Raw genomic sequence first — 15,385 nt, 5'->3', positions numbered from 1 at the left:
GTGTTGGATCCAGATGTTTGAGGATGGGCTTGGATATGAAGGTGTTTTTCAACGTTTCAAAAGCATGATTTTCTGTATCTCTCCAGTGGAACATGGACCTTTTCCATAGCAAATTAGACAATGGGGTGGTAATCTCTGCGAACTGAGGTATGAAATTTCAGTAGCAATTCACAAACCCTAGTAGTTGTTGTACATCTTTAGCCCTGCAATGGGTGTTGCCTGGCCTGTAATGCCTTCACCTTGTCTGGTTCAATTTCAATACCAGTGGTGGAAATTCAATGACCCAGAAAGTTTATGGAAGATTGAGTAAATTGGCATTTTTCTAGTTTAGCATAAAGTTGATTGTCATGTAGCCATTGTAATACTATGCGTACATGTCATGTGTGTTCATCGGTAAAGGCTGAGAAGATTAGAATATCATCCAAGTAGATGATCAGGAATTGGTCTGGGAGGTCTCTGAATATATCATGCATAAAATGCATGAACATGGCAGGGGTGTTGGATAGGCTGAATGGCATTACTGTGAATTCAAAATTTCTGTAGCAGGTGCGAAACACTGTTTTCCACTCATCTCCTGGTCTCTTATTAAGTTGTAAGCTCCAGTTCAGTAAATACTCAAGTGTGGCAAACTCTCTCTAGTAGTTCCAAGATCAGTGGTAATGGGTACCAATTTTTAATGGTAATATCATTCAATTTTCCATTGACTGATGGACCCTATGGGTTTCAAGAAGGAGCTGGGGGTTATACCCAAGGATCTACTGCATGGTGCAGCGGAGGTCCTAGCCACAGCCTGGAATAGGGAAGTGGCTGGGGCCTTGGACAGGATTGTGCTGGTGTGACCTCTCTTGCCCCATCTGACCCAGCACTCCCTGTGGTTTACGGAGGAGTTGAGGGTTCTGAAGAGGATCAAGAGATGTCTAGAGTGCCACTGGAGGAAGACAAAGACCAAATCTGACTGAACATAAATTAGAGCTGCTATCAAGGCTTACCTTGTGGTGGTAAGAGCAGCAAAACATCAATATTTCTCTGCTTTTATTGCATCTGCAGAATGCTACCTGGCAGCCTTTTTTAAGATTACCCAATCCCTCTTGGGTAAGGGGGACTCATTGATCCATTTACAGGGCTGTGCAGAGTTTTCTGAGCATCTACAGGATAAAATTGCTCAGATCCTTTCTAAGTTGGATTCTAAGCATGAGGCACAGTCTGGGTAGATGCCGAAGGAATGTACTTACCCTGTTATCTGGGAACAGTTTGATCCTGTTGGACCTGAGGAAGTGGACAGGATCTTATGGACAGTAAATGCCACCACATGTCAGCTAGACCCATGCCCTTCCTGGCTAGTGAATGCAGCCTGGGAGGGGACATGTGGTTGGGTCCAGGTGATGGTTAATACATCCTTGAGAGGGGGGGTGTTTCAGGCTGCATTCAAGGAGGTGCTGGTTCACTCCCTCCTCAAGAAACCATCACTGGACCCTACTGTGTTGGACAATTTTCATCCCATCTCCCACCTCCCCTTTTTGGTGAAGGTGGTGGAGAAAGTAGTATTACAGCTTCAGAGGATTCTGGATGAAACAGATTATCTAGACCCCTTCCAGTCAGCTTTCAGGCCAGGATATGGGTCAGAGACTGCATTGGTTGCACTTATGGATGATCTCTGGTGGGAGCAGGATGGAGGGAATGCATCCATCCTGGCTCTTCTTGACCCCTCAGCAGCTTTTAATACCATCGACCATGGTATCCTTTTGGGTTGGCTCAGGGAATTGGGGGTGCATGGTCTTACACTGGTTTACCTCCTTCCTCCAGGGCTGGTCCCAATTGGTGGTGATAGGAGATGAGAGATCTGACCCTTGACCCCTCTTGTGCGGGGTTCAGTTCTCTTCCCTCTCCTATTTAACATTTACATGAAACCACTGGGTGAGATCATCCATCACCATGGGATGAGGTATCATCAATATGCTGGTGATAGTTATATATCTCCATCCTGGGTGAGGTAAGTGATGCAGTGGCTGCCCTTTCTCAGTGCCTGGGGGCTGTGGGGGTCTGGCTGGGGAACAACTCATACCAGCTGAATCCTGGTAAGACGGAGTGGCTATGGGTTGACGGCTCCTCTGCTTCTGGGAAGTTATCATCTTTAGTTCTGGATGGGGTTACACTGAACCCACCTTTTGGAACATTTTGCCCCTGGAGGTAAGGCAGGCCCTATCACTCCCAGCCTTCCAGAAGAACTTGAAAACCTGGTTCTGTCACCTTGCCTGGGGTGGGAGAGGCAACAGCTGTTCTTGGGGGTGGCTAGCACCATAGATCTCTCCCTACCGAATAAGAGTTTCACCCCTTGGGTTTGATATTTATTTTATTCTTATTTATTGATTTATATATTGTAATTTATATTTTATGATTTTAACTCTGATTTTATTGTAAACCACCCAGAGTCCCCCTCTCTTAGGGGAGATGGGTGGTAATAGAAATTTGAAAAATAAATACATAAAAATAAATAAATATCATGCATAAAATGCATGAACATGGCAGGGGCGTTGGACAGACCGAATGGCATTACCATGAATTCAAAATGTCTGTAGCAGGTGCAAAATGCCATTTTCCACTCATCTCCTGGTCTAATTCTTGTTCAGTTGTAAGCTCCAATTTAGTAAATACTCAAGCGTGGCAAACTCTCTCTAGTAGTTCTGAGATCAGTGGTAATGGGTACTGATTTTTAATGGTAATATCATTCAATTTTCTGTACTCACAACATAAATGGAGCTCCCCTGATTTCTTCTTGACAAAGAGTATGGGGGCAGCCATGGGAGAAGTAGAAGGCCTGATGAACCCTTTCTCAAGATTGGTATCCAGGAATGCTCGAAGCACCACTCACTCAGGTTCAGAGAGTAAATTCTACCCACCAGATGTTTGGCACCTGGGACCAATTCAATAGAGCAATCATATGCTTAATGGGGACGAAGTCAATTTGCTTCCTTCTCATTGAACATGTCAGCGTACTCTTTGTATAGAGAAGGAATCTGGGGATCCACCATGGCTATGTGGTCAGCAATCCAGTTCCTGGTTATATGTTGAGCACCCTGTGGACTTGAGAATTCTATTTCCCCTTTTGCCCAGGTGATACAAGGCTCATGGGCTTTCAACTATTCTAAGCCCAGGACTACAAGAAACTGAGGAATAGTGACTAAGTAGAACACAATCCACTTGAAATGATCTCAGATTCACATAGCCAAGTGTTTGGTGACCATAGACACTAGTCCGGATCATAGTAGTTTTCTGTCAATCGTTTCCACTACTATCAGTGGCTCAACCTTTTTTCTGGAAATTTTCCAGTTTGTTGCAAATTCTCTGTCCATGAAATTTGTGGATGCACCAGAGTCCACCATAGCTTGAGCCAGAATTATTATTGACTTGGCAGTTTGTAAAGTCACTACACTGCAAGGTGTCCTGGAGGAATGAGGCAGGGCATTGAACCTGGGTTCATCATCAATTTCACCCAACCTATCTGCCCCTTTAGGTTGGGTGAGAACTGTTTCCTGCCTGGGCCCCCAGTTGAGACTTAGCAGGGCAGTTGAAAGCCATATGCCCCGAGCTGGCACAATAAAAACATAAGCCCTCACACCTACAAAGTTCCTTCTCTGCTGGAGTGAGACATGGTCAAGCTGTTCCCAATCACATGGGCTCTCCCAATGAGTTCCAGTTACGTGGTGCAGGGCTGGGTCCAGAAGTGACAGGTCGGCAAGCTCGGTGTTGTTGTAATCAAGCATCAATCTTCAGACAGAGCTGTGTCAGAGCTTGTAAAGTCAAAGGGCAATCAGTTCTGGCTAACTCATCTAGCAATTTGGCTGACAGTCCATCTTGGAATTGATTGATTAGAGCCTCCTCACCCCAGTTCAGGTCTTGGGCATAAGTGCGAAAAGTACTAATGTACTCAGCCACTTATGGGTGGCCTTGTCTTAAGGCCCGAAGTCTTCTTCTGGCAGTTTGGCTCTTCACTGGGTCTTTGTACATCATTTTCAGCTGGTGACAGCATCCTTCCAGGTCATCTAGCACTGGACTTTGCTGGATGATGAGCAGGGAGGCCCATTGTGCTGCAGAGCTGGAAAAGAGACTGATGATAAACCCCACCTTATGTTGATCTGAAGGGAAATCCCCAGAGCGAAGGCTTACATATAATTGGCACAGTACCAAAAAGGCTGGAAACTGTGCCAAATTTCCATCAAATTTCTCAGGTGTAGAGACCAGGCACTTGGGGCATGGCACTGGGACTGCCATGACTGTAGCCTACTGCACTTGTAGCTGGGCCAGCTGGGCATTCAGTAATGCAACCTGTTGTGAAACTTGGGCATTTTCTAGGGCCAATTGTTCCACGGTGAAATTCTGCTCCTCTTTGGTTGCTTTTGCCCTAGGTGCCTTGGCCAAGGACAATCTGTCCTGTTTGGCAGAGCTTGGCACAACTGACACCAGTTGAACAATTAAAACCTTTAATTACAGTAATACTGAACACATAGCATACTGGATGCAGCGGGTCAAAATAAAGTGGACTTGCTAATGCTCTACAATTGATGGTGAATAAATCTGCATGTGGCTGTAACATAAGTTCAGAACAGCTCTAGGCTGAAGAGTTCAAGGTGGGACAATTCAGTGGCTATTAGAAGTCTAGGCAAGAAGAGTACAGCTGTCAGGTGAAGGCGAGATGGTGTGGTATGGAAGGAATGCAGGGCTTGATATAGCAGCAAGGCAAGGGCTCACCAGAATTAACGCAGAGGCAGGATTACAGGTAGGGTCAAGAGGCAATGGAGTGACAACTTTACAGGCTGAGGCAAGAGGCGGTGGAGCAACAGGAACACAGGCTGAGGCAAAAGGTGGCAGAGTGACAGGAACCGGGAATGGAAGAAGACTCAACAAGGTATGTTTCTGGACCTGGTGGAGGAGGTGAGGGTTCTCCAAGAGTGGTGTCAGGGCAAGAGTGGAAAGGTTCTTCAGAAGGATTAAGAAGACAGCTCGGGCTGAGGTAATCTGGGAGGCTGGAAGTCGAAGGCTGCGATTCGGAGCGGTTGTCCTTGGCAACTGGCTCTGTCTTTCAGTGCCTTTTATAACTTCCCTTTTCATGCCATTGGTGACTGGGAGCCAATTGGGCCTTCTGTTGCACAGCTCTCCTTTCAGACCTTCATTCTCTCATGCTGATTGGAGGTGGCGAATGCCAGTCACACCCCACTTCTTGCTCTCTGCTCTTCCTGTTTTCTACTCTTTCATCTTTTTCTACACTTTGAGTTAATGGTTCTAACAAACTGTCTCCTTCCTCCTCCTCTGATTCCTCATTCTTAACAGATTATTTGGGACCCAACAGTGGCCTCACACTGGCCTTTGTTTGAGGGGAGAATTACATCTGTCCCCTTTGTCATGGTCAGATCACACCCTGGTGACCTTGAGATTCTCTTATGCTGACCCCCTCTGCAGGGAGGCAGGACCCATTTGATTGGTCCACCCTCGGTGACTGATGGACCCAATGCAGTTTCAGAGGGACTTGGGGGTTATACCCAAGGATCTGCTGCATGGTCCAGTGGAGGTCCTGGCCGCTGCCTGGAATAGAGAGGCAGCAGGGGCCTTGGACCTGATTGTGGCTGTGTGACCTCTCTTGTCCCATTGAACCCGACACTCACTGTGGTTAACGGAGGAGTTGAGAGTTCTGAGGAGGATTAAGAGACATCTAGAGTGCTGCTGGAGGACGACAAGGACTGAACCTGACTAAACACAAGCTAGAGCCGCTATTAAGGCCTACCTTGTGGCAGTAAGAGCAGCAAAACATCAATATTTCTCTACTCTTATTTCATCTGCAGAATGCCATCTGATGGCCTTGTTTATGATCACCCGATCCCTTCTGGGGAAGGGAGACCTAGTAACTCATCTACAGGGCTGCATGGAGGAGTTTTCTGGGCATCTACAGGATAAAATCACTTGGATCTATTCCAAGTTGGATGCCAAGCATGTAGCATGGCCTGTGGAGATGCCTGGGGAGCATACTTATCCAGTTATCTGGGAACAGTTTGATCCTGTTGGGCCCAAGGAAGTGGACAGGGTTCTTCAGACTGTAAACACCACCACCTGTCAATTAGATCCTTGTCCCTCCTGGCTGGTGAAGGCAGCTCAGGAGGTGAGGTGTGGTTGGGTCCAGGTGAATTCATCCTTGAGGGAGGGAGTGTTCCCAGCTGCCTTTGAAAATGCGCTGGTACATCCCCTCCTCAAGAAAGCATCACTGGATCCCACCATGCTGGACAATTTCCATCCGGTCTCCGACCTTCCCTTTTTAAGGCAGGTGGTTGAGAAAGTGGTGGTATTGCAGCACCAGAGGATCCTGGATGAAACGGATTATCTGGACCCTTTCCATTGAAGTTTCAGGCCTGGATATGAGACAGAAACAGAATTGGTCGCACTTATGGATGACCTCTGGCAGGAGCGGGATGGGGCAGTGCATCCATCCTTGCTGTTCTTGACCTCTCAGTGGCTTTTGATACCATTGACCATGTATCCTTTTGGGTTGGCTCAGGGAGTTGGGGGTGGGTGGTGCAGTTTTGTGCTGGTTTACCTCCTTTCTCCAGGGCCAGACCAATCGGTGTTGATAGGGAGTGAGAGATCCAGGCTGTGGCACCTCCTTTGTGAGGGGCTGCAGGGTTTGGTACTCTCTCCAGTCCTTTTTAACATCTACATGAAACCACTGGGTGAGACCATACATCGCCACAGGATGAGGTATCATCAATATACTGATGATACTCAACTATACATCTCCACCCTGGGTGACTTAAATGATGCTGTGACCACCCTGTCTTGGTGCCTGGCGGCTGTAGGGGTCTGGATGGGGAACAACAGGCTTCAGCTGAACGTTAGTAAGATGGAGTGGCTGTGTGTTGGGGGCTCCCTGGAATCCAGGAACATACCATTTTTGGCTCTGGATGGGATTACACTGCCCCAGACAGATCTGGTGTGGAACCTGGGGGTTCCCCTGGACTCACAGCTCCTGCTCAAAGAGCAGGTGGCAGTTGTCACCAGGAGGTCCTTTGCTCAACTTCATGTTGTGCATCACCTACACCCCTTCCTGGATCAAGAGTCCCTCCAGTCAGTCACTCAAGCCTTAGTCATCTCCCTTATAGACTATTGCAATGCACTCTACATGGAGCTACCCTTGAAGAGTATCCAGAAGCTACAGCTGGTGCAGAATGTGGTCACACAAGCAGTTTTAGGAGCCCCAAAAAGGTCACATATAACACTTCTGCTGCAGGAGCTGCATTGGGTACCAGTATGCTTCTGGGTCCACTTCAAGGTGTTGGTTATTACTTTTAAAGCCCTACACAGCATGGGTCCAGATTACCTGAGGGACCGCCTCACCCCCATTACATAGACCCATCCCACCTGTTCAGGCAGAGAGGGCATGCTACGGACCCAGTCCATGAGAGACTGTTGATTGGTGGGGTCCAGGAGGAGGGGCTTCTCTGCCATGGCCCCTGCCCTTTGGAATAAGTTACCCCCAGAGGTGAGACAGGCCCCCACTCTCCCAGCCTTCCAAAAGAGGATTAAAGCTTGGTTGTGCCACCTTGCTTGGGGTGGGAGGGGGGGATAGTTAATCATGGGGGTGGTTGGCACCTTGATGGGGCCAATGATGATACTGTTTCACCATCTTGGACTGTATATTTTTATATTTGGCATGTTTATATTTATGTATTTATATTTATATTGTATTTATCTGTAAAAATCTGTGATTTTTAACTGTTTGTAAGCCACCGAGAATTGTTGTAATATAAGATGGGCAGGAAGAAATATAATAGATAAATAAATAAATAAAAACTTGGCAATAAGCTGAGCAAGAACCTGTAGGACTATTTTAGTTTTGGGCTATGTTACAAGAAGCATTGCATCAAAGATGTGTGAAGTTCTTATTCCCCTCTAATCTGCATTGGTGAGACCACAGTATACAGTATGCAGTATAAAGCACTGAGCACCACATATCCAGAAGGATATTGACAGATTAGGTCTAGAGCAGGATGACAAATATAATTCAGGGATTTGAATATACTTTTTGAGAATAGGCTGAAGGGACTTGGGATGTTCGGTCTGGAGAAAAGAAACCTTAGATGAGACATGATGTCAGTGTCCAGATGCATAAAAAAGTGCCCTAAGGAAGATGGTCTGGAACTTCTTTTCATTTCCACAGAAACCAGGACCAGAAATAAGGTACACATTGCAGCTATCTAGGTTTCATTTAAAATTAAAGAAAAACTTCCAGACAGCAAGATCTGTACAACTGTGGGTCAGGTTGCCTACTGTCTGCCTACTTGAGGTTTTTAAGAAAAGTCTAGACAACATCTCTCAATAATAATTGAATTTAGTTTCCTTCATGTTGAAGAAGGTTGAACTAGATAATTCCACAATTCCATGATTCAGAGGTGAAGATTGAATCTAAATTATAGTATATGTATGGGTCAAATCTGAGATTTGTTGGGACAAGCCCTGGTGTGACAAACATGGCCCTTTAGCCATTAAACCAGTAACTCTCCACACACACCCATAAGGCTATGAAAAGTTCTTTATTAATGCTAGTGACCCATTACACTTTAAAGGTTCGAGTGAAGAAAGCCCATGCAGCCAACAGTTTAAATTGCCAACCCCCCCGCCTGGTCTGACAGTTTTCAGGTCTTTCCCAGCCCACATTAATTGGCTTGACAATATCGCCCTTTGATCTGTCCTTGGTGCTGAATTTCTCACCACAGCACTTCGATCATTGCAGTCTTGCAGATCTGTGATTAAGCTACAACACACACACATTGCAGGGTAGGTGAGAATAAGCATTCTCACCTACCCTGCAATCCTGGCAGTCTCCCACCAATTGCTCCCAACACCCTGCTTTGGTAAATTGGCAGGATGTTCCTTCCTGGCACCATGGCAGGACATCAAATCCTGACACCTAGGTTGCCATGGAGGCCATGAAATCCTGAACCATTTCCAAACCCCACCCCAAGGCATGGAGATGAATGTTTTGCTGAGCACTGGGGTCTCCAGAGCCCAGCTCTGCAATAAGGTCCAGGAACTAGGAAGGGACTTTGTCATGCAGCAAGATGGATGGTACAGAGGGAAAATCTCCCATTTGTCCCTACAGCCCAACTTACATCAGACATTCTCAACCCATCATCTGTACAACAGGTCTCCTGGTCCACTTCATGATGTCCTTGAGCATCATAACCACTCAGTCATCCTTGCCTATGAGTCACAGCTGGTGGAAGACTTGAAACCCAGGTGAAAATACTACAGATCGAGCAACAATCCTGCCCTAACCCAATCAGTTTCAGTAATCCATAACCATTTCTCCTTCTTCAAAGCTAAGGAATAAAAGTGGTTTTTTTTTTACCAACATCAGGCTGAGTAGAAAGCCTCCAGTAAGCAGGAGTGTGGCAGATGGGCAGAAACTGGAAACCATTAACAAACTGCAGGTCTTCCTTCCCCTGTGATGGTTGCCCAATGCCACCTGCCATTGATTCACAATTGGAATCTACTTCCCCATCTCCCCCATATCAAGGCCCTCATATGCACCACTCAGCATCTGGCTGCAAGTCAACAAAGCTCCATCAACACCCTCAAGAAATCCAAACCCTATATATAACAACAGCAACCACATACACACACATACAGCCTGGTTGAGGTGGCAGTCTGGCTGAAGCCACTCTAGTTGACTCCCTGACTACCACACTTTAACTGCAACACCTGTTGCTATACCCTTGCCTACATCCATCATCCCCTTCACTCCCGCAGCTTCTTCTCATTTTCTAACATCACCTTAACTACTCTACTCAGCTATTCTACCACCACATAGTCCTTTCATAACCTCCCCCACACCACCCAGGGTCTCAGCCAAGCAGGACAATCTTCCCTTGATCCACAACTTTCACCCAAATGTGGGCACAGTCCTCTTCTCCATAGATGGTCCTTTTCTACTCCATCTCCAAAATGTCAGCAGCAAGGGCAAGGGCAAACCCTGCTGGCAGTGGCTCTTGCCTCCAATCGGCCTTAGTGGTATTCCTCTTTCCCTTCCCACCATGTCTTACCAGGCCTCCAGGGCCTCCACTTTTTGCCTCCAGTTCTGCCACCCAGCCATTGGTTGGAAGAAGCCTGCTGCTCCCCTGCCCAGGTAGTCCCAGAGATCAGACAAACTCTGATCTTGACCTGCTGCTTTTCAGGTGCAAAGCACACATCATACCTTTACCTGACTGCTCTGATGATGCTTGCCATCTGCTTTGGCCTCCAAAACTTATTCTTTATTCTTCCACAAAATCTTTTCATCTATTTCCAGCATCAACCATCCAATTTCATTCACTGCTTCTATTGCCCATCCAGCCCCAACAACACCTCACCCTCACAGCCAACTCAGGATCCATAACTGTTAAACTGCCTTAATATTTCCCAGATTTTCCTGAAATCTTATTTCTACAGCTCTGGGTAAAAAGCTTGCTTAGGCTTTTCCATTTTCAGTCAAATGGCTGGCCAAGGAACTGCCAGCTGACTCATAAATAAATTCTTCCTTCAAGGATGTAAATACTCGGTCTAGGTTGCAGTATATCTCTAGGCCCTGCTTTGCATAATGCTGTATACCAAAGCCTTCCAGTCCTTTATCTGTTGCATTGCTACTACAATCACATTAATTCCCTAAGAAATCCCCAATGTATCAGGAGAAAGAATGACCCTGAAGGTTTGGCTTCTTTGTGCAATATGTATGTAACGGTGACAGGCTTTATCTATACGTCTTGGCAGATCAGTCTAGAAACTGGGAAATGTTACAGTGTTTTAATGTAAGATCTGTGTTGTGAATTATACAAATTCCTTTCCTATTCAACCTCGGCTACACTATCTGTCTATCTCTATCTCTATCTCTCTATCATCTTTATATCTCTCTCTATCATCTATCTAATCATTGCAACCTTACTCACAGAGAAGACTTGCTTCTCCACCATTCTTTAGCCAGACAAGTCAGACAGAACCATTCATCACCTTCCCATCCAGGCTCAGAGTGAATAATAATAATAATAATAATAATAATAACAATAACAATAATAATAAATTAAATTTAGTATATGCCACCCAATTCCCAGCAACTGAGTGATAAGAGATCCTGCACTGATGCTCATACCAGGCCAGTGATGGGCAATGAGGAAGGAAAAGGGGGAACCCAACAGCATTGTCTGGACTGTTTGCTCTAAGACAGCTTGACAGTCTTCCATCCCAACCAACCTGAACGGTAAGAAAGAATATCCAGGGAAAATAAGGGAAGAGGGATTTGCTTTCCAAGTGCCTCCTCCAGGCTAAGGAACCTATATGACCAAGAGGGGTGTGTATGAAGGCACAAGGATGGAACTACAACCCTTCCCCCCCTCCCCGCTGGTTCCTTGCAAATGACTGGGTGACAGACAAGAATTACTCCCATTCTCCAGCAAGGCCATTAAGGCACCTCTGAGTGTGCAATTAATGTCTTAAAGGGTCCAGGCCCAGTTTCCATACACAATCGGAAGCACCCAGGAGCCCTTATAATTCTCATCAGTCCTTGAAAAACAGTTCATTAGTGTTGTTAGAACCGACAGGTAGATACAGCTAATGGGATAAATCTATCCGGTTTTCTGTGCCAGAGTTTCCTTAAAAGTGTAGCTCCTCTAGTAGAACTCAGAATAAGCAACAACCCACTTAGCTGAAGAGATCCTGGACAGAGCAGGCACATAAAATGAGGAATGAACATGGGAGGAGGATGAAACCAATGTTTTTTTATTTACGCAGGAGGGTGAATGCATAGTGAGTTCAGGTTGCCACAAACTCACAGTCATGGCAACAAAATAAAATATCCAGTTACAAAACAGTCAGTCCTTGATAGCAATGCTTAAAAATAATTGGGCTACAGAAAAACATTGTCCCACCCTGAAGACAGGATGGCACATTGCTAGAACAGAATGTCTCCAGGTACTTGCTCGGGCTCTGCAGAAGAAGACCCCAAGACCTGCCCTTAGCCAGAGTCACACCTGCTTTCATCCTGGGCTGATGCTGGGGAAACCATCAGGTGCAGCCACAGCGGGTCTACTAGGTGGGTGCTGCACTCCACTCAGTCTTAATGCACCTAAACCCAAAGCCTCTGATTGGCGGTTGGATTCCCAGCTGGCTGACATGGGCCACAACATGCAAAACTGCCCCCACAGCCTCCGGAGTGCTCTTTCTCTGTAGTGCTATGGACCATGCAACTTGGCAAGGTTGGTCTTCTAACACACCAAGCAAGAAACAGCCACTGCAAACGTGATCTGACTTTTGGATATTGCTTCTAATGGGCTGCTTTATAGGTCTCAAGCCAGCACCAGGTGGCTAAAAGGTCTCTGAAAATGGTGGACCACACTTCTCCCACAACTGTGTGCCAGCACTCCAGAAGTCCGAGAAAAACAGATGCACCATTTGCTCAGACTGAATGGCTCCTCTTAAGGGCTGCAGAGGATACAGAGAAGTTCTTGAAGAAAATATGCAGCAATTTTTGGCAAACATGAGCTCATCCTGGGAAAACAGGAAAATGTGAGGAAGAAGCCAAGATAGCCTCACTTTGACTTTCTTTGGTAGAGCAAGGGAGACACTGTCTGGCTTTTGTGATCCTGAAAGTGCCATCTATATCAATACTGCAGAGTTCTAGTATTGCGATGGTATATGAGAATGGCCTTGGAAGGCAGGGGGAGGCCCTATGAGAAACTATAGAGAGGTCCAACTGAAGTAAGAAAGTTACTTCAGGTAGCAAAATGTATGCCTAACACTGCTCTACATTTGGAGGGTGGGCTATGTGCACTCAGATGCTGACTAAAAGCTTTAGGGATATAATGGTACATGGGAATGGCCTTGGGAGTTGGGGGGAAGAGCTGCAGGCAGGGGAACATTTGGATAAGAGGCAGATAAGCCCACAGCAGGAATGTGGTGGTGGAAAACAGCCTCCCTAGTTTCTTGGGCTGTAAAGGTGACATGGGAGAGAAGTACTTTCAGACTTGCAAGGTTCTGTTAATGTAACCTTACAATAAAGTAGATTTAGTTCTTCTGGGCATGCTTCCTGTCTGAACTACCTCACAAGGCTGACAGAGATACAGCAAGGTCGCCACCAGCAGCATAGCCCAGCTATAACTGCCCAGAGTCCCCTGTTTGGGAGAGATGGGTGATGATAGAAATTTGAAGAATAAATAAATAAATAACACAGCTCAGCAACTGGATGCTGGCCATTTCTTAGGTCATCTCATCCAATCAAGACAAGAAGAAGAAAATACCTTGAAGAGGAGGCACCACATTCGAGTTCTTGTGGTGCAGCTCTTTCTTTTACTGATACCAAGTCATGTGATTAGCATCTTTTTCTGATCACTAAAAGAAAAGTGGCTATGGAAGCTGAGGTATCCAGGGATCCTCACAGCTAAAAGAGAACTGTGAGAAGAGGTCAGGAGAAAAGGTCAGGGAGTGGATAATCCCACAGGAAACCAGCCAAGCCAACTGAAACCACCACATTGACTGACACAAGAGACTGCTGTCAGACTGCCTCCCCATGCACACCAATGCATCCTATATTGCCTATAAGTAGGCTTTTCAGGTGAGATAATATGGAAACCACCACTTCCAGAGCAGAGTACAAGAAACCATATTTGGATTGCGCAAGCTGCAGACTGTGGAGATGCAGGTGGAGGGAGGGAGGGAGGGAAGAGGAGGAGGAGGAGGAATGCTATCAGACTGGTGGAGGGGGTATAACCCTTGTAGCTTGGCAACACCTTTTAGAAGGAGCTCCACATCCACTTGAGGTATGGACTGATCATAAAAATTTGAAAGCTTCATGCACCCCCAAGAAACTAAATGCCAAGCAGCTTCGATGGGCCCAATTTTTCAGTGGATTCAATTTCACTTTAACTTATTTTCCTGCCAAGAAAAATTTCTTGGCAGATGCACTTTCTCGCCTTCCCCAGCACAACAGTTTTCTTCTAAGCAGTTTGGGTTAGCCACTGTAACTCACAGCCAAACTGTGGCTGAGAAAATGAAAATGCCAGGAAAATTGCAACAAGAGTTGTGAGTGGCTCTCCAATCTGATACTTGGCTACAAACTAACAAATCTACTTTGACTGAACTGAATGGGTTGTGGTACTTTGCTGGCAAACTGTATATCCCTGAACCTTTATGGGCTAAAATTTTGTAACAGTCCCATGATGATAAAACAGATGGTCATTTTGGTTTCGTCAAAACCCTACTTTTAGTATAGCACCAATTCTGATGGCCCACTTTACGCACAGATGTCAAGGACAATGTGTCTAGCTGCCCCATTTGTGCTAGGTCCAAGAAAAAAGGAAGAAAACCTCAAGGGTTCCTCCAGCCAGTAGCTGAACCTTCCAGTTGACCCTGGAAACAGATAGACATGGACTTTATTGTTGACCTACCTGAGAGCAAGAACAAAACTGTCATTTGGGCTGTTGCTGATCTGTTTTCTAAACAAGCTCATTTCATACCATGTACTAAGATCCCTACAGCTCCCCAACTTGCCAAACTTTTCTTGCAACACGTGTACTGCCTACATGGATGTCCTGAACATGTGATCTCAGATTGTGGAATTCAATTCACATCAAAATTTTGGAAATCTTTTTTGAGATTAATTGGCACCAAACAAGCTTTAAACTCATTGAACCATCCTCAAACAGATGGATTAACTGAACAGGCTAATTCTACTCTCGAGCAATTCCTTAGCTGCTATATAAATTACCAACAAGATGACTGGGTTGACCTTCTCCCTTTTCCCAAGGTTGCTTATAACAATGCTGTGCACCAAAGCACTTTCTCCTAAGTTGTTAATAGATTTTGTACCTATCCCCAAACTGCCTCTTTCCCCACCAGACCATTGTTCTGCTGCAGACTGATGCAAAAGGTCACCTCGGCTTGGCCAATCATCCAACAAGCCCTGACTGTCATGAGTACTGATGGTGAGCAGGAGGGGGCCCCTATCCAGGGGGGGAAACTCATGCGTAGTACTGAGGAGTTAAGCAGCCATTCAAAGAGACACAGATCAGACCCGCCTTGACTTTTGGGGTTCATCTGTCTGGGTTTTTCCCACACTTCTTCAGTTTGTTAGGATTTTTTGTCTAACGTAGCAGTAATAAAACACTAGAGGCCTATTCCTTGTCTCAGTGTGGTTCCTGACTATTAGGACACTGACTGATGCTCAGAACACTTAGAAAAAAATTGCCAATTGCAAGCACTCTCCCGAATGGCCCCTAAAGATTGGAGATAGAGTTTATCTCTCCACCAAATTCCTCTGCTCACCTCAACCATAAAAAAAAATAGGTCAAAAATTTATAGGACGTTTTTCTATCACAAA

The sequence above is a fragment of the Candoia aspera genome, chromosome 10 (genome assembly GCF_035149785.1).
Source record: "Candoia aspera isolate rCanAsp1 chromosome 10, rCanAsp1.hap2, whole genome shotgun sequence".
Lineage (NCBI taxonomy): Eukaryota > Metazoa > Chordata > Lepidosauria > Squamata > Boidae > Candoia > Candoia aspera.
Note: the sequence above shows the minus strand (reverse complement) of the source record.